The sequence below is a fragment of the Melanotaenia boesemani genome, chromosome 8 (genome assembly GCF_017639745.1).
Source record: "Melanotaenia boesemani isolate fMelBoe1 chromosome 8, fMelBoe1.pri, whole genome shotgun sequence".
Classification (NCBI taxonomy): domain Eukaryota; kingdom Metazoa; phylum Chordata; class Actinopteri; order Atheriniformes; family Melanotaeniidae; genus Melanotaenia; species Melanotaenia boesemani.
The window spans coordinates 8,069,351-8,088,923 of NC_055689.1; the positions used below are offsets into that span (position 1 = coordinate 8,069,351).

The 19,573-nt window shown below is 42.2% G+C and overlaps 1 long non-coding RNA gene across 1 annotated transcript; it reads right to left on the minus strand.

Annotated features, from left to right (window-relative positions):
- Nucleotides 1-1,183: 1,183 nt before the first annotated feature.
- Nucleotides 1,184-2,307, minus strand: LOC121644377. The gene is made up of 3 exons (XR_006011265.1): nucleotides 2,104-2,307; nucleotides 1,958-2,028; nucleotides 1,184-1,449 (listed from the first exon to the last, which is right to left on the minus strand). It is a non-coding gene; the product is annotated as an uncharacterized LOC121644377 (long non-coding RNA).
- Nucleotides 2,308-19,573: the final 17,266 nt, after the last annotated feature.

Below are 19,573 nucleotides of genomic sequence, written 5' to 3' on the forward strand. Positions count from 1 at the left end.
CTTCTTCTTTGCTCTGCTCTAATCAGAGATCCTGCCTGCCTGCCTGCTGGTTACATCCTCCCTTGCCTGGTCGTCTGTGGATTTCCTAAAAATAAATCACTTTGCTCATCTCCATTTCAGTGCCTGCTCTTGGATCCTTTTTCTGACTTCAACGTATAACAGAACAATCTGGCCATCAATGGATCCAGCAGACGCTAACCCAGAAACCACCTCTGACTGCTCAATCAGACATTAGATCAGCATCACCAAACAATCCCCACCCAACTGGCTCAATTCACTACTCATGTTAAAAGCCTAGCCCAACCCGCTCCTCACCCGCCACCTGCTTCCGGATTATCCTCACCACCGTCTGATCCCACGGCTCCAGTAAGAGAGACATATTCCTGATCCCAAACCTTATGCTGGGGACCTGGGTAAGTACAGAGGTTTCTTACTACAATGCTCACTTGTGTTTGGCCAGACGCCGCTCACTTATGCCAGTGACAGATCTAAGGTCTCCTTCATAATTGGACTCCTTGAGGGCAAAGCACTATCCTGGGCAGAATCTGCCCAGACAGCTGTCTTATACTGCATTCATTGACGAAATGAAGAAAGTGTTTGATCATCCCGTGGGGGGAGGTGATGCGATAAGACAACTCATTATTCTCCGCCAAGGCAGTCTGAATGCTGAATTTGATGTCGATTTTAGAACAGCGGCTGCCGATTCGGGCTGGAACGACGAGACAATCCGTGGAATCTTTGCCAACGGTTTGAGCAGCTGGCTGAAGGATGAACTCGCCACCCGGGATGCACCGAATTCCCTGGATGAATTGGTTTCCCTCGCCATCAGGGTGGATAACCGGCTGAGGGAGAGAGACCGAGAGCGGGGAGTCTGACCTGGCCCGTGTTCACTTAGCTCGACCTCCAGAGCGGTTCATTCTTCCCCGTTCAGCGCTCCCACGCAGTCAGAGTAGCCCATGCAGCTGGGCAGAGCCCATCTTACCACCGAGGAGCGTGTAGCATATGTGTTGCAGATGCTGGTAATGATGGTGATAACACAACAAGGTTTGGGCTAGTGATCAGAGATCTAAATTCAGCTCAGGGAGGATAAGAATTGCATTTAAGAACACACGTAGTCAAGATGTGGTGCAAAAAGTGAAATATATTAAAACTGAAAAGTATATAAAATATTTACACAGTGCACTCATATGAACCAGTTCATTGTTCCAAGAAACAAAGATTTAAACAGTATTTTCAAAGGGTTTCAGAATAAAGGAATTAAGGAATTTATCCAAGTCCAAATAATGCAACTAATGTGTGTGGAGGAGAGCAGGCTGTAGCGCCTCCTACCGCACTCAAGTTGATGAGATAAATCTTGGGCTGTAGTCTCTAGATTCTTCAGGCTTGAGGCCTAGTGGTAGCTCGCCATCCAAGTAATGGAAGAAAGACAAGGGTAAAGAGGAACCTGGCCTGTATGAACAGGACCACAAATTAATACTGTCATTTAGTATTAGCAAGTGTAAATATTTTTAGCATAAATATTCATATCACTTAATTGACATTAACATATTCATAATCTACATGTACATGATTAACCATAAAACTGTTTGAAATGATCACAATATAAATTCACAAACACTAAATCATCAATGGAGTACTCTTAAATCAGGGTTCATTATATTAATATGATTCAATGTTGCACCAGAATACAATGCACAAACATATCACAGTAACTGGTATTTAACCAATCAACCAATGGAATATCGGTTATATAGACTAAAAGCTTGTAACCAGATCATTTGTTTAAACCAATGAAACAGACATTCAGCTAATGTAGCGGTTAGCATATGCTCACAAATACAATGAAAGTCTATGGGAAGCAGAAACGCAGCTAGCACCCAAGCTAAGCTAACGCTCCCAACACCATACCAAACAATAGGCATTAGCTTCAACATTAGCCACAAACAATGACACTCACCAGTTCCCATTTGGTTCTATACAGTACACAGACACGGTTTCTCCCAGTAGGTAGGTAGAGGTATCCATGAACTGAGAACATACCAGTGAGTAAGGTGAATATTTTCATTGGAAAAGGACGACTTTCAGATTGGATTATGTCTTTACCTGCAGCAGCTCCGAAACATTGTCCAGCCCCACACACGCTCTCACAAACAGTGAGCGGCGGCATGTTTATTGAACCTACCGCGGGAGACACGCAAAGTCTTGCGGCAAATCCCGTGCGTAGTCTCGCGGTAATTCACACTTAGTGCATGAAGCTGAACAATGAGAAGATGCACCAAGGAGAGAACAAAGCCTAAAAACGGCTGGGTTACAAACGGCAGAGGAGGAGCAGCACAGGTAACTGCTTTTACTGTGGAAAACCTGGACACAGGATATCAGCCTGTCCGGTGCTGCCAAAAGATCAGGGTTGTCAGTACGAGTACTGACGACCACAAGCACCTCTAAGGTAATTCCCCACAATAAGACACTCATTCCTGGGGCTCTGTGCTTTGAGAACTCTTCCCACTCCGTACAGGTTTTGGTAAATTCTGGAACTGAGGCCAGCTTCTTGGACGAGGATCTCGCTTCTAAGATTGGGTTGAGACTCAAACCTCTTAATCACCCTGTTCACGCCCGAGCTTTGGATGGCAGCCTACTTTATTCCATCTCCCAACAGTCTATTCTCGTGAAACTCATTGTGTCAGATAACCATCAGGAGTCAATCATTTCTTTCTTTATTGTGAACTCACTCGATGCACCTGTAGTCTTGGGACACCCCTGGTTGTCATTACACAATCCCCACTGGGAGACTGGGACAATCATTAACTGGAGCACAGACTGTCATAACACTTGTCTTCATTAAGCCGTCCCCTTGACTTGATCCGTATCCAGTCATCAACCTGTGTCTCCGGATCTGTCGGAAATACCACCAGAATACCGTGACCTCAGAGAGGTGTTTAGCAAAGAAAGGGCTCTATCTCTTCATTCTCACCGTCCGTATGACTGTACCCTAAACTTACTTCCAGGTGCCCCGTTACGTACCAGCCGTCTGTACAACCTGTCCAAACCTGAGACTGAGGCCATGGAGAAATATATCTCAGACTCCCTGGCTGCGGGTCTAATTAGGCCCTCTTCATCTCCCATGGGAGCCGGATTCTTTTTTTTTTTCAACAAGACAGAAGGCTCACTCTGGCCCTGTATAGACTACCATGGATTAAATGCCATAATCATTAAAAACAAATACCCCTTGCCTCTCATTGAGTCTGCCTTCAACTCCCTTCATGACTCTACTGTCTTCACAAAATTGGACCTCCGCAATGCTTACTACCTGGTTAGGATAAAGGAAGAAGATAAGTGGAAAACGGCTTTTAAGACACCTTTAGGCCATTTTGAGTATCAAGTCATGTCTTTCGGCCATTGTAATGCTCCAGCAGTCTTCCAGGCTTTGGTTAATGATGTGCTCAGAGATTTCCTGACCCACTTTGTTTTTGTTTATTTTGATGACATTCTAGTTTTCTCCCGCAACCAGTCAGAACATGTGCAACACATCCGACAAGTTCTACAAAGGCTCTTCGATAACTGTCTATTTGTCAAAGCCGAGAAGTGTGATTTCCATAAAAACACAATCTCATTTCTGAACTACATTTTTGAAAGCGGGCAGGTCAGAACAGACCCTGAGAAGGTCAGAGCTGTTACAGAATGGCCAGTTCCCACTTCAGTTAAACAACTGCAACGTTTTTTGGGTTTTGTGAATTTCTATCGCCGCTTCATTTACAACTATAGTCGCTTTGCAGCTCCCCTCACACTACTTACATCCCCATCTGTTCCGTTCATATGGTACGAGGCAGCAGCTTAGGCTTTTACCCAGTTAAAAGATCACTTTACCACTGCTCCTGTTCTCCTTCACCCTGATCTCAACCGCCAATTCGTCGTGGTGGATGCCTCTGATGCAGGAGTTGGGACGGTGCTGTCCCAGCAATCTCCAGATACTCAGAAGCTTCACCCTTGTGCGTTCTTTTCCCGACGCCTGACGCCAGCAGAACGAAATTATTACGTCAGTGACAGAGAGCTCCTGGCTATTAAACTTGCTTTAGAACAGTGGCATAATTGGCTAGAAGGTGCCAAGTTACCATTCATTATCTGGACAGACCATAAGAATCTGGAATACTTACAGTCCACTAAACAAAGGAATCCCCCCCAAGCCTGTTGGTCTCTTTTCTTCAACCAGTTTAATTTCACAATATCTTACACGCCTGGATCCAAGAACCAAAGACCGTATTCCCTCTCTCGTCAGTTTACACCTGAAGACTCTGCATCTCAGGACTCCATCCTGCCTCCATCCTGCATTATAGCAGCTGTTTCCTGGGAAGTGGAGGACAAAGTGAGAGAGGCCCAGCGACAAGAGCCCGACCCCGGGATAGGTCCCCCTAACCGACTTTTTGTGCCCAACACGGTTCGCTCCCTGGTCCTTGAATGGGGACATTCCTCCCGTCTTGCCTGTCACAGCACGCACCCTGTCTCTGCTCAAACGGAGATTCTGGTGGCCCACCATGGGGAAAGATATACAAGAGTTTGTGGCTGCTTGCACCACCTGCGCTCGCAGTAAAGCACTGCATCACCCACCCGCCGGGGTTACTCCGTCTTCTGCCTGTTCCTAGCCGGCCTTGGTCTCACTTTGCCCTAGACTTTGTCACTGGACTTCCTGTTTCAAAAGGCTGCACCTTCATTCTCACAATCGTGAATCCTTTTTCTAAAGCTGTACATTTCATTGCTCTCCCTAAGCTCCACTCCGCCTGAGACACAGCTGACCTGCTTACTCATCATGTTGTGCGACTCCATGGGCTACCAGTGGATATAGTGTCCGATTGGGGACCTCAGTTTACATCTCAGGTATGAAAGTCTTTCTGCCAGTCCATTGGGGCTAGTCTGTCATCCAGTTTCCACTCCCAAACCAATGGCAAGGCCGAAAGGGCTAATCAGGATCTGGAGACCACTCTGCGATGTGTGAATCTAACTCCTCTTCCTGGAGTGATTATCTGGACTGGGTAGAGTACGCTCATAATTCCCTTACCTCTTCTGCTTGAGTGCTCCCTAGGATACCAGCCTCCGCTGTTTCTGACCCAGGGAGATAAGGTTTCTGTGCCATCGGTCCAGCTGCACATCTGCCGTTGCCATCGGGTTTGGAGGAAGGCTCGAGCAATGCTACTTTGCACTGGTGAACACACTCAGTGCCAGGCAGATTGCCACCAGATACCCGGACCCCACTACGCACCAGGTCCGAAAGTTTGGCTGTCCTCTAAAAATATCCCTCTGCGGACAGATGCCAAGAAATTGGCACCCCGCTATTTGTGCACCTTTGAAATCCAGCAGGTCCTAAATCTTATTGTAATCAAGTTGAAACTCCCCAGCTCCATGAGGGTCCACCCGTCTTTTCATGTTTCCCAACTCAAGCCTGTTTCCTCCAGTCCTCTTGTCCCTTCTTTCCAGGCCCCCTCCTCCCACCCCCCTGGTGGCTGGTCATCCTGCCTATTCGGTCTGGCGCCTGCTGGATATGAGGCGTCGCGGCCGTGGTTTCCAGTTCCTGGTCGACTGGGTGGGTTATGGCCCTGAGGAGCGTGCCTGGGTCCTGCGCTCTTCCATCCTGGATGTGTCTTTGGTCCGGGGATTTTTGTCAGCGTCATCCAGCGAGCTTTCGGTCACTGGTGGCTCCCGTTGAGGAGGAGGTACTGTTGTGGTTCTTGCTCTGGTGTCTTGCAATGGTGGGCGTGTCTGTTTCCCTGGCAGCTGGATCTTCACCTGCACCTCATTCTGCAATCAAGCAGCAAGCATTTAAGATCAGCTCAGCCTTCCAGTTATCACCAGATTGTTGATTTACCCAGTGGTAACAGCTCTCGGCCATTCCAGTATTTTTTGACCACCTTATCTTTGCCTGCCTAACTTGTTCTTCTTTGCTCTGCCCGGTTGTCCGTGGATTTCCTAAAAATAAATCACTTTGCTCATCTCCATTTTAGTGTCTGCTCTTGGATCCTTTTTCTGACTTCAATGCATAACACGGCCACCATCCATTCACAAGTCTCACTGGCATTTAAAGTAATTTCCCTGCCTGTTTATTACCACTAGATGCCTGTAATTCATACATACTGTACCTTTAACATTATCAGTATGCATTCCCTTATTTCATTTCATTCTGACTATTTATAGTAGTCAGTTTCCGTTACTTCTGCTTCTTATCATGCAGATCAATTGTCTGTAACTGGTCACCTGAACCCAAATAGAACAACAGTGAAATGTCAGATGAGGGAGAAAGAAGATCTGTCCATTAAATAAAATGTGAAGGTGAGTGTAGCTCATTACTCACTGTCACAGGTAAGAGGCAGGTACATCAGCACTGAAAATGTGTGGTGATCTATCTATAAATAGCAGTGACAGGAGTTGATGATGCCCCTCATGACAAACCCCCTCTCACAATCAATGTCTTTCTAATTTTGCTTCTTTTCTCTCAACAGCTGGAATAGATGAAGCAGAAGATCCAATGTGAGAACCCACTGATTCAATTTACTCTGGCTTTATAGCCAGATCGGCTCCCATTACAAAATCCAAAACCCCATGAGCTAAAACCCAATATGGCATCCATGCACACCTGTCATGGTCTGGCATGTAATTCTCCCTGAGAGCAACTCGCATTCAGTCTTCCTTTTAATTGGTTGCAGCTCTCCCCTGAGAGGGAGCTGCTGTGTCTAGCAGAGGACACTGAAATGGTTTATCATGGGATCTGTGCATTAAGCATACAGTACAGTTCAGCCAAGCCACAAATGAATACTTCAGCACATACAGTGCCTTACAAAGCTGTCCCATAAGGAAGCCCCATAGCTCAGGTATCATAAATTAACTCCAGCATATTACCTGTCTGAGGTCACAGTAATGAATCTACAGTACGTTGGTGTTTTTATCATTCTCTGGGCTTCTGTTTGAGAAGCTCTGAGGAAATGTGACAACAGAATTGATGAGTTGATCTTACGTTGGCCTTCAGGGATCAAAGTTAGTTTTTATATGCTTCAGCAGAGCTTACAGTAAAATGTTTTATAATGAGCTGTTCTCTTTATTATTGTCAAGTCTTTTAAAAAGTCAATAGGAAAGTCAATAGGAGAGAACATTACTGATAGGAGGGTAAGGTTGTGCTCATCCAAGTATCTGCTGATGCAGTCTGATGAAATGTGTTTCCAGCCGTAGTCAAGAAGACCTTTGAGCAGGCAAATGTCTTTACATGATGTGGTTTAAATATCAACCTGCTTCTCACCATATCTTTCACTGACCACTGTAACGGCATCAGCACATGTACGGTGGCAAATGCTTCCCTGGCCTGGGGCGCTATCCAGACTGCATACAGAGAGACTGCTCAAAAAGCCTTCTCCTAATCGGGTCGCGTTCACTACTTCCAGTCCTTTATAAAATGTTCAAAACAACACTTTTTATGTTGCTCTTGAAATTCTTTGCATATAGTAGCCTCCTTTATCAGTCATTGAAGTGTCTCAGTATGTAATTTTGAACTGTTACACTAGGACTCCAGGGAGACAAGGGGACGTTTAACAGATTTATTCACAGGTTTGAATACTGCAGATAAACATACAATTACCGACAGGGACGTGAGGAATCTGGAGACGGAACGGGAGTGAGTCCTTGAGGTGTGTGGATTAAGGTCTGACAAGGAGTGACTGAACTGGTGGAGTATATAAGGGCTAGTGAGACAATGGGGAACAGGTGTGACAGGTTGGGTGGATTGGAGAGCTGGGATCAGGGACAGGTGTGGAGAATCAGGGGAGTGCTGGAGGAGTGGCAGGACAGACTGTAACATGAAGCTACCTCTTTTTAGCTTAGCTTTTAACTGAATTTTTATTTGATTTATTTTGTTTTAATCTATTTTATTTTAACTTATTAATTTTAACATCATTTTATAGATGTATTTCTTACTTTTTATTTACTTATATACATTTTTATTTTATTTTAATTCGCACCTATTTATGTGCCTCTCTGTTTTTCTTGTTTTGTTTTACCTAAGTACATTATTTTTATGAAATCCTTTATTTATGTTTTAACTGTTGCTGTTATTTGGTCTTATTGTCTAACATCTTTAACTCCAATGTTTTACTCATGGGAATGCTTCATGCTGTCATATCCACCAGATAATGCCATCTGCAGCACGAATCGCTCCATGCCTCTTCAGCATATAATGAACACTAACTTCATCTACACATGTGTAAAACTGGATTGTTGATCATTCCAACCAATCAGTCTACCCAACACCGTACACAGAAATATCTGCTCATCATCTGTCTCCCTGCAGATATGTTAAAAACCTGAGTGTCATGAGTTATCCTTCTCTGACTTTGTGCTGACATGTCACTTTGCTCTGCACATGACTCAAGTGTTTTGTCACACAGGTGAAAATAGGAATTTATTTTAAAAGTAGTTCCATATTTTCTGATCAGAGCTAAACAGCCAAGCACAAATTTTTTTGGCAACCTAATAACTTGTGAGCTCTGACCGATTGCGATCCTGTACTAATTTGCACTGGTCTTGGTCGATTATTTTGGTCATTATTAAAATTAATAGGCTGCGCTTTGTGATGAAAGGCTGTATAATGTTTGTGGACCAACCAGAGAGTCGGGTCCTATTCTGAATTGCAGCCTCAAACTAATTTGCTAGGCTTGGAAAATCTGACTTAAAAGTAGTCTATGAACCTGCTGTGGAAGCAAATGATTGGTTATAATGTGTCTCTGTGGTGCTGCGTCAGTGCTGGAGAAGGTTTTGACTTCACACATGTTCATTTGCAGCATTCCCTTTGGACTCTTTGGCAAGATCTCAGTCAAAACTTGACATTTTCGGCTTGCTAAAATGCTTGTGGTTTAAGGTAATAATAGAAAGATGAAAAAATGGATGACAAAAGAAAAGAAAAAGCCACTATGAGTAATTACAATATGACTAGTTTGAAGATCTGCAATTATGTAACACTTGCAGGTTGCATATAATAACACCTGAGGGGTTGTATCCAGTAGACAAAACAGAAGCAGTTCACTGACAGTCAGCATTACTGTTACTCAAAGTTTCCACTGCGTTGAGGATTGAAACTGCTGCTGCTGTTGCTTTCATCATTTCACAAATATACACACATTATGCACTGCCTTGTTTAACTTGATATTTTAACGTCTGACCCATGAAATAATGAACAGAAAATTCTATTTTTTCATTTAAAGTCTTTATTTTACCCTTTAATAAAATGTTAAATAATAAAAAAAATGTGATTTCAGGTGGTGCACTACTGAGCCATTTATTTCAGCCGGGTGTGTTAATGTATGGAAACTTGTCAAACACGCAGAGCAGCAGATCCTGAGAATCAATATTGAGATACTTTTGAATAAAACACATTTGAATGGTCTAAAGACATCTGGGCTTTAAATGGGTTGAATTTATGTCCAAATGTTGGACCTGCCACCATCTCATCCGCCTTCATTTTTAAGTACTTGTGGCTAATTCAGCAGTAGTGAGACGTAGAAAGTGAATATCATCAGATAGAAAAAAAAATTCTAGACAAATGACAAATGGTATTTAGGTTGTAATTAGGGAAAAATGAGGAAATTGTTTTTTTTAAAAAAATCTGTACAATTTTCTTGAGCTGTGGCCTAAAAAGTAGATATTTCAGGCTTTGTCATGAGATCGGGTTGGTGCCCTTCATATAATATAAACTGCTCTTGTGATGTCAAATTTTAGTGACCATAATTAACATAGATATACTCATCTTAATGCCTATTATGTGATGCATCAAACTAGAAATGAATACAATCTAACGAACTCACAAATGCTCTAAATACTGTATGCTTGTTGATGTTCTCAAAATTCAGAGATTTTCTTTTTAAAAGTTGGCAAAGTTTAAAAGGGAGTAAGTTAGTCATATGAGCAACAAACAGTTTTTTATTCCTTTAAAAATTACGTCTCTCTGCCAAGAGTCAGTCTTCAATGACTCATCCATTTGCTTGGAAAGACCTTAGCCAGTGTTTAAATATCTCAGAAGAGAGTAGGTTTACAACACTAAGCCAGCAGGTTCTTGCAGTCAGGCCTCATAGCCAAATTTCTTTGGGATCCAGTTCGGAGTCGAGGCCAGTGTCACCGTTTGGCCGGACTACAACGAGTGGAAATTTCAATATTACTTGCCAGCATAGATTAATCAGTGCCCCATGATCTTGTGCCAGCACATTAGGCGGTATTGTTTTTGTACACCACTAGAAACAGAAACATAATTCGCACCCTCACAATAACATGATAGAGTACAACTCCTCTTCATTATGTTATTTCATTAACTGGGAGCATGTTTCTGAATATGCCATGCTTAGCAAAATCCACCTCAGGCCTCTGAGACAAAGAAGTGAATAAGCAACATCATGGCTGCTCCACAAAACTAGGTTTAATTATCCACATGCATCTAAATGTGTGTGTAAGGTGGAGGAGAGGGTCGGGGTGGGGGGGGGTTCAGGCGAGTGACAACCTCTGTGCCTTGAACCCTTTGTCAGACACACAACCTCACGCATGCATACACACACACACAGAGAGAGAGAGACCACCACATCTAGAGAATTCAAAGCCATTCATCATGGTGTCAGTAGGAGGCCTGTGGGGAGGACTCCGGGATAAAAACCTCTCAAATTAGAATTCTGTTTCACGTGTTTACTCACCTCCCGCTCGTCTGTGGGCTCCGGCACTGTTAGGTTAACTGTATATGTGTGTGAGAGAGAGAGAAAACAATTAGAGAGACATAGAGATGCTTTGGTTTTTGTTGAAACAATAAATTTGCCTTTTTTGTTGTTAAAACTGTATCCTGATCATGCTTCTTTACCTTCCAGTAGGCTTTGTTGTTTCCTGTAGAAGGTTTGATGCAATAAGTTATACCTTGTATATTTTTTCTTGTTCGGTACAGTATGTGCATTAAATTCCACCTCCTGTAATCTGAATACTTGGCTAATAATACCAATTATTGACCAAGAGAATGTGTCACAAGTGTCTAGAAGAAAATACTTTTTTGGTAAAAAAAGAAAAAAAAGTCATGGAAACCATCTCCATTATAAGCATTTGAGTGAGAAGAGACATTTTATGACCTTAGCAATATCTATGAGTAAGATTTACACAGTCTGTGTGAATGAGTCATGGTTGAAATCCTTTCTGTATTTCAGGGACATGTTGTTGTTAAGAAAAACAAAGCTTGTCCTCGAAAACCATTTTCCCAAGAGTTCTTAAACTTCACTTCTTTTATCATCTTTATTATCCACTTCCCGTCCAAGATCATGAGTAGCCTCACACTGAGCTGCACTTTTTCCACTCTAATAAAAACATTGGATTTTAAGAAAATTTAAGAAAAAACCTCAGGGTTATGCTAAGCTTGTTGTCAGGATTCGAATGTAAATTGCCAAAATGGGAAACTAAAAAAAAAAGTCTTTGTGGTATTTTCCCTGCAGCTTTCCAAAAAAACTGAATATTGTGCTATTATAGATTTTAGTGAGTGTTTTCCCATGTAAACGCAGAAAGTCAACAACTGAAACAACAATTTTGCTGAAAGGAATCTCCATTCGGTCCAACTTCACCACATAAACTTTGTCATTTTCTTCCTTGATTAAAAGGTAATACTGGAATGTTCTCCCTGTGTATGCATTGGTTCTCTCCAGGTACTGCAAAGCTCTCCTGCCATCCAAAGACATGCATGTTAGGTTAACTGGTCACTCTTAATTCTTCCTAGGAGTGAGTGTGAGGTGAACGGTTGTTTGTCTCTCTGTGTTGCCCTATGATGGACTGGCGATCTGTCCAGAGTGTACCTGCCTCTCGCCTGATAATTGCGGGGATAGGTTCCAGCTTCTCTGCGATCCTCATTGGACTCAGCAGTATGCAAAATGAATGAATGAAAAATACTTTATTTATACCAGAGGGAAATTTCAAATCAATTTCACCAGAGGGGAAACGTCTTTGACAATGTGTGGCTGTATCTAAGGTCCCCCTTTTATTTATTTATTTATTTTTATTTATTCAGCCTTTGTTTTACCAGGCAGATCCTTGAGATCAAATTATCTCTTTTTTCTGAGCACAGCCTGGCCAGAATGGCAGCAGTAACACAAACGAGAGCGGGGTTACACAGGACAGTACATTATACAAAACCTAACAATATTACAAAACACATTAAGACATTAAATATTAAAACAAAAACCATTCACCAGGTCAAAGCAAATCATGCAGTGAAGCACATGCACAATCCCAGATCTCCCTTCAACATGTCTGTGACATTAGTTTTAAAGTCAGGGAGGCTAACAAGGGTCTGCAGCTTGATTGTTTGGTTGGAAGCAGTGGCGGAAATAGACTTTTATACCTAGAATAGTCAAAGACTTTATCAGGGGGGCCATACTCCCCCTCTTCATCCTCCCTAATAGATGCAACAATTGCAGTGTCATATGAAGAAAAACACAAAAACATACAAGTTAAAATAAAAAAAAATCTAATTATGACCTAAATATTTGTCTTTTTTTATTATTGATATTCAGGCTAATTAAATTTTTTTTCTTTGTTTTAATCTACAGGGACTAATGAGGATGAAATTTCTACGATCCTGTCTCATAAGAACTCAATTAACATCGCTTTTTCAACAATGCGTTATATAGTAATTGTCACATGTGAGTTGTTGAGAGTCGATGAAGGTTCACAGATGGAGGCGGGATGTCTTGAGCCATGGCAAGAGACCGGGAGGAAGTATCCAAATGCAGGAACAGGAGACGGGCAAATGCAGGAAACAGGATTTAATCAACCAATAGTGATGGGAAGTCTGGCTCTTTTTGCTCTGTTCTGTTAGAAGAGCCAGGTTTCTCGGTTCTTTATTCAGCATCACTCAGAGCTTAAACTTTCACCTAATTTAGAAATCATGGTAAGCAATTGTTTTTATTTTGTGTTTTCATAATTGTTAAAAATTACGGTTGCTTTTTGATATTTTAATCAAACTTCTTAAAAAAGTGATCGCATAATCAAATTATCGCTTTAAGCAAAGTTTTAAAATGATTAGATGTTGAGCCACACTGCTGTAAAGAGAGTCTGTTCCATATATTAGGAGCCACAACTGAAAAGGCTCTATCGCCTTTACCGTTTATCCTGGATCCAAGGGTAAGTGGATCATAGACCTCACTATTCAGGATGAAGTATGAGGCTGTAAAAGTTCAGACAGGTAAGTTGGTGCCATGATTTGAGGTGTTTTGAAGAAGCACTACAGAACTTTTGCATATTTTCTCAGTGACGTGCCCCCTAACAATTTGGCATCAGTCTTGCATCCTACCTGTACTCTGAGCTCTCTCCAACAAGTAAAAGTCAGTTCAATTTTGACTATTGTCTTATCTCTTGCTCTGGAACTTTTTCTATCTTTTTTCTCCAATGATCTCTTTTTGCATTTCTTTGATGAACCAACCACATCAAGCATTCAAAGCAGCCAGTGTGTGTGTGTGTGTTGATATCCAGTTGCTGGGGTGTGATGTGATACCTAAAGCAGAACTCAGCTAAAAAGCTTCCCAGAAGCAAAAGTTGCTTGCAGTAGTTTCTCAGCCACAGCTCCAAGAATGTATATAATAAATGTCACTGTGTTGTCAAACCACTCAGAAACGTTGAGTTTTAAGGTCTGAAAGTTACATAGTGATACTTTAAAATAATATAATTTTACACTGGATCAGTACAGATGTGATCTGTGATGCCCGCCGGCTTATCAGCCAGCCAGGAGAGAGTTGCAGGATGTGCTGGAGACGCTGACTGTGGAGATGGCCCAGCACCCGCCTCCCCTGATCCCTGATTGCCGCCTTACCCCTCATTCCCCAAACAAGCTGTCCAATCCGGAGAAGAGGCCTCCTTTAAGACAGCATCATCACCATCATTGGGAGCAGCTGTGGACTGTGGGACACATGCCTGCCAGTTTGAGAAGGATTGTGGATTGTGTGGTTTAGAGACTTTTCTGTGCGAGTTAGATATTTGGTTTAGTGATAAATACCTTTTTGTGTTCTGAGCTTTAGTACCGTCCCTGCCTGAAAGAAGGAGGTTTTTGGTGTTTAGTTTATTAGGAGTTTGGTTTTGTTTTGATAGAAGTCCGCCTGAGAGCGTGTGTTTATTTTGTTTGTTAATTAGTCCGCCTGTGAGCGTGTAGCCCCTTTTGGGGACATTTTTGGTTTGTTTGTTTCTTTTGTTACTAAGTAGTGTTAAGAATAATTGTTAAATACCCGACAGGGACACTTTGAGTTTGTTTGTTTTGTATTATTCGCCGGTTAAGGGTTATTCGTGTTTTGGAACCCATTTTTGTTAATAAACATTATTGTATTTTATTTACCCTTGGTCCGGCCATTTCTGTGTTACTGTCCTTTTGACCCCTGGACAAAACATAGTGGGGGCTCGTCCGGGAGATTTTTTTGTAATATTATATTATATTATTGTATATCACTTTATTAGGTAAGTGTGTGTGTGACGCGTGGTTTGAGTACCCATCATGGTGCGAGTGGTTGCTCTTACTGCTGCGTGTTTGTGTGGCTCTTTTCAGGCACGGTAGGTAAAATTGAACTCAGTTTCTTTGGCATTGTACAGGTAAGGTTAATTGTAAATTTGTGACATGGCTATGCAACGCGCTCCGTTCGATCTGGATCAAGTTCATAGCGGAACCGACTCTGGATTGTCTGGAGGCGTGTCGGAAGGATGATTTAGCCTTAGTAGCTGACCACTACGACATTCCAAGGCCGAAAAAAATGCGGAAAAAGGAGTTAAAGTCATTAGTGGTGGCAGGCTTGGTGGAACGGTAGGTGCTTCAGGTGCCCACAGTTGCTGGGAAATCAAAGGATTCTCCTGGTGAGGCTGTTCCCTCCACCAGTGGGGGTGGAGAGGAAGCTGAGCAGAGAACTCAGCTGGATCTGGTTGATATGGAGGAGGACAGTGAGGACGGTGATAGGCCTGTGACACCTGTCACGCTTCCCCGTTTTGAGCCTCTCCAACTCGACAGCGGCTCTGGTGCTTCCCCGATGGGGGCACGGCACCGGCTTAAGCTGGCCAGACTTCACATGGAAGCCCAGGAGAAGGCCCAGCAGCGACAATTCCAGCTTGAGATTAGAAAGCTGGAAATTGAAGCCGACAAAGCTGTGCGCTTGCGGCAGGTCGAGCTGGATGCCCAGGCCAAAGCCACCTTGCCGTGGATCTCTGCTGCACCGTCAGGGTCTCAGAGTCCCGCGGCCCCCTATGACATAGCGAAGTTTATTCCTTTTGTTCCGGTGTTTGGTGAGTCAGATGTGAGGCATACCGACAGAAGTTTCGCACCCACAAGAAGGAATCTTCTCAAACTTTTGTTGAATATGCGCGAGAGAAGAGCACGCTCTTCGATCGCTGGTGTACTTCTTGTGATGTGACGACTTTTGAAAAGCTTAGAGAACTCATACTGGTGGAAGAGTTTAAGAACCGCTTACCAGAAGGGTTGGTAGTACACCTTAATGAGCACCGAGTGGACAACATAACTTCTGCGGCCACGTTAGCCGATGAATACGTGCTCACTCACAAAGTGGTGTTTTCGGCTCCAGCCAAACCCACTTTTAGAACAACTAAAACTGTGAAAGTGAGAAAACCTGACGACAGGAAATGTTTTTACTGTCAGAAGCCTGGTCATTTAATAGCCAACTGTCGAATGTTGGCTCAGAAAGAACAAAACCCAGTGGTACGGAAAGAAATTGGTTTTATAAAACAAGATGAATCAGTGGTGAAAAGAGGGAGTAACCACATAGATCCTTGTTTTAAGCCATTTGTAATGGCCGGAAAAATCTCACTGAGTGGCAGGAGTGAGGAGGAGAAAGAAGTGCAGGTGTTGCGTGACACTGGAGCATCACAAACCCTCATTTTGGCGAGTGCTTTGCCCTTTTCCGATGCCTCATCCGAAGGCTATTGTGTTATGCTGAGAGGTGTGGAAATGGGTTATGTTCCCCGTGAAGTGCACCGAGTACATTTGAGTACTGATCTAATCAGCTGAGTTTTCCCCATGGCAGTGTGTGATGAACTTCCCGTTGCTAATGTGACATTGCTTTTAGGGAATGACATTGCAGGTGGACAAGTGATGCCTTCCCTGGAAGTGATCAGCAATCCAGGGGAAATTAATGCCATAACGGAGGACGCACCGACTGGTGTGGTAACACACGCACAAGCGAGAAAATTACGTAAGAAACTTAACCATCATGATGATGAATTTCATCTCGCTGACAGTTTTCTTGTTCCGACAGATACGGATGAAGCCGTGACAGAACCAGTGGAGGAGAGCAGGGACCCCGACATAAAAGCTCGGAAAGCCCTGATCTCCCCTGCTGTCCCTCTGTTGCCGCTCTCTCGTGATCGCTTGTTTCATCTTGTCCTACCACAGAAAGTCTCACATTGCAGTCATGCCATTCCACTACCTCCAATTTCCATTTCTGTAATGTTCATTTATTTAAACATGTTACTTCATTATACATCAGACTTCTGAAATAAACTAAGAAAATTTGTGTTTTTCAATTATTTATTTTTCTTAATGATGGAAAGCCTAATTAGTCACCTTTACAACGAGGTACAACTCATTCTTTGTGCTTCTGTAGAAGGAAGACAAACAGAGATGTGGGTAGTTCCCCAAATAATGTACCAAAAATCCCCACAAATACTCCACTGTTGGTATTCATTTTTGCTTTGAGTTTCATGGTGAATTGGATTATTGCAATCTCTCACATTAATAGTGGAAAACAACACATAATAGTCATTTTTCCACTTGATACATTTTACACTGTCAGACTACAGTAGGATGTAGAAGATCCATACACAGCCACAACACCTTGGCACTTCATGCTGGTCACCAGTCTGCAGGGTTGCCAACCTTCTCTCAACCAAATAAAGGACTTTTTTTTTTCATTTTGAAAAAGACTAATACAAAAAAAATCTACACAGTAAAAGGGTATAATCTCAGATTTTTAATCTAAATATGCAGCTAGCATGAACACATTAAAACAATATACTGGTGAGACTGTTTCAAATATTTAAAATCATGTATACATTTCAACACTTCATAGTAGGCAGTGTGTTGTTATTGTTATGTATCTTCCCACACATGCAACTTCAGATGTATGAATAAAAGTCAAAGTAAATTATCACAGTTTGGACATTTATAGCGTTTAACAGGCAGACTGCAAATGCAAAAGAGTCATTGGATATCGTGACTCAACATTTCTACTTTTTCCATGGATACTTTTGGATACACTTCCAAGACAGAAAATTCCCAGCAGTATAAATTGCTGAAAGCTTTAGTCACGTCGCCGCTAATAGGCTTTTCCTACGTCTTTTTTTGCCTCCCACTTTTTATCATAGCTGTACAGTCTTTTTCACAGGTTTATCCATATTCCCATTTCCAAAGCAGTCGTATATCAACAAACCAACTTCACTCAAAGTTTTGATCTGATGTCACTAGTTCATGTGATTAGATTGACACCCTTCAGTCACCTGACGCATGAAATCTGTAATCTTTGGAGTCTGACTACAACCTAGTGGTAGAAGTGTAACAGTAGTGTAACATCCTTACATGCCAGAAAGGACAAACAGCACTCAAAATAAGGACAAGAGACATCCCATATGGGACAATCCAATTTAGATAAATATACCCAGCTAGTATCGGCTAGTACGGGACAGTTGGCAACCCAACCAGTCTGGTCACATGTAGCTGTGAGGTGGCATCTCATTCTGCGTGGTTGTGTCTCAACTGGGTTGAAATCTAAACTCAAAACAAGCCAAGCCATCCTCTCTACTCTCAAATTCTGAAGGTGCTCTGTGGTGATTCTGGCTCTGTGGGGGAGAATGTTGTCAGGCTGAGGGATGATCTCCACATTGGAGATTTGGGATCGCCACTAACTCAGGAATCTCATTCTGGTATGTCTGTCAGTTCGGTGGCTGTCAGGTGCCAGTCATAGACCTGTGATTGACACACACCTGACAGGGCTTCAATCTCAAAACAAGAGTGAACACCAAGAGAAGAATATAAAGGTAGATTTTGGCACATTTTGGGGGGCATCATCCATATATTTAAATTGTGTTGCTCATTCCACAAATGCAAGATCTTTACAAGTCATAATAAACCAAATACACAATTCCTTACTTTTTGTGCAAAGTTTTAGTTTGTCCGAAAACAGACTGATGCCCACTCATTGATTAGTGTTTTAACTGTTATATGTTACATACGTCTTGAGAAGTTAGTTGATAAATGTTCATTAATCCTAATCCTAGTCCCTGGCATTGGGTTCAGAGAAAAGTCTCAGTTTAGCTGGCCGACATTTCCCAACTGGAAAACAACGAAATAACGTTATTTCTGAGCTCCATATAAATTAGTGAATTAGCGTTGGCAACACCACTTTGGACAAGAATAGTTCCCCTATGTAATGAAATACACTTGTCTAACAGACAGTCATAAAACCAGATGAACACTGGAGGCCAAGACTGTGGATGTCTGTGCCTCCACCGTGCAGTATGAAGAAGTCCTCTCACACATCTGGATCTAAAGAAGGCACTAAATTATTGTGACTGCTGTTACAATTAAAGACAAACTGAGGACAAAATTCGCTCCTGCAAAACAGACAAATATTTTTCAACATTTTTCTTTCAGACATATCAACACAATGATTCCTGCAGTCACAACAAGGGCAAATATACGAGAGAAGACAAATCTCATAAGCTCTGCAGCAACACCACCTGGTTTGCTCCGTAAGTCTTTAGTCTGTTTCATATATGCATGCAGCCACCACTCATAAGGAAATTACAATAACTGCTTATGCGGGAATATAGTGAACTCAAAGAATATACATTATTTTATATATTTATTTTATATTTATTTTTTTGGAATGATATTTAATCTTTGTTTCGTATACATACACCTACAGACCGCTACATGCTTCAGGGCTCCTCAGTTGTTCTTGGATAGTCTCCACGTAACACTCGGGGACTTCATTCTCAGACAGTCTTTGCTATGTGTGAACTCATTATTGGACATACTTTTGTGAAAGGTGACTGTGTGCTTTGACCCCCCCAATTCCCTTTGATGAGAAAGGTGAGCCATCTGTGCTGAATGCTGAACTGCGTAATGGAAAATGAGTAAGCTATCTCTTTCAAATTGTTGATCTTTCATGGCTGAAATGGAAGTCTTTCATGTTAGAGGGACGCTAAAGGTCAAAGCGAGAGAAGAAACCTGTCTGACTAAAATTTCAGTCATGATTGTTTAATTATTTTCCATTTCTTTTTTACTTGCTAACTTGAATGTCGGCAAGTGGCAAAATTTGCATTTGAAGTGATATTGGTGGGAAAGATTAATGTGTAAAGGTGAATAAGTTGGATGGGGTGATTAAGCATCAAATATGCACATATTACTTATTAGCATAAAAATATGCACATAGGTGCATATTTTCATATTATTTATACAAAGTTTTGCATCAGTGCTGAGGTATCATTTTCTCCTCTTCCATCATCCCAAAACAGTCTAGAGATTTGTATTAAAAAATACATCACCTGT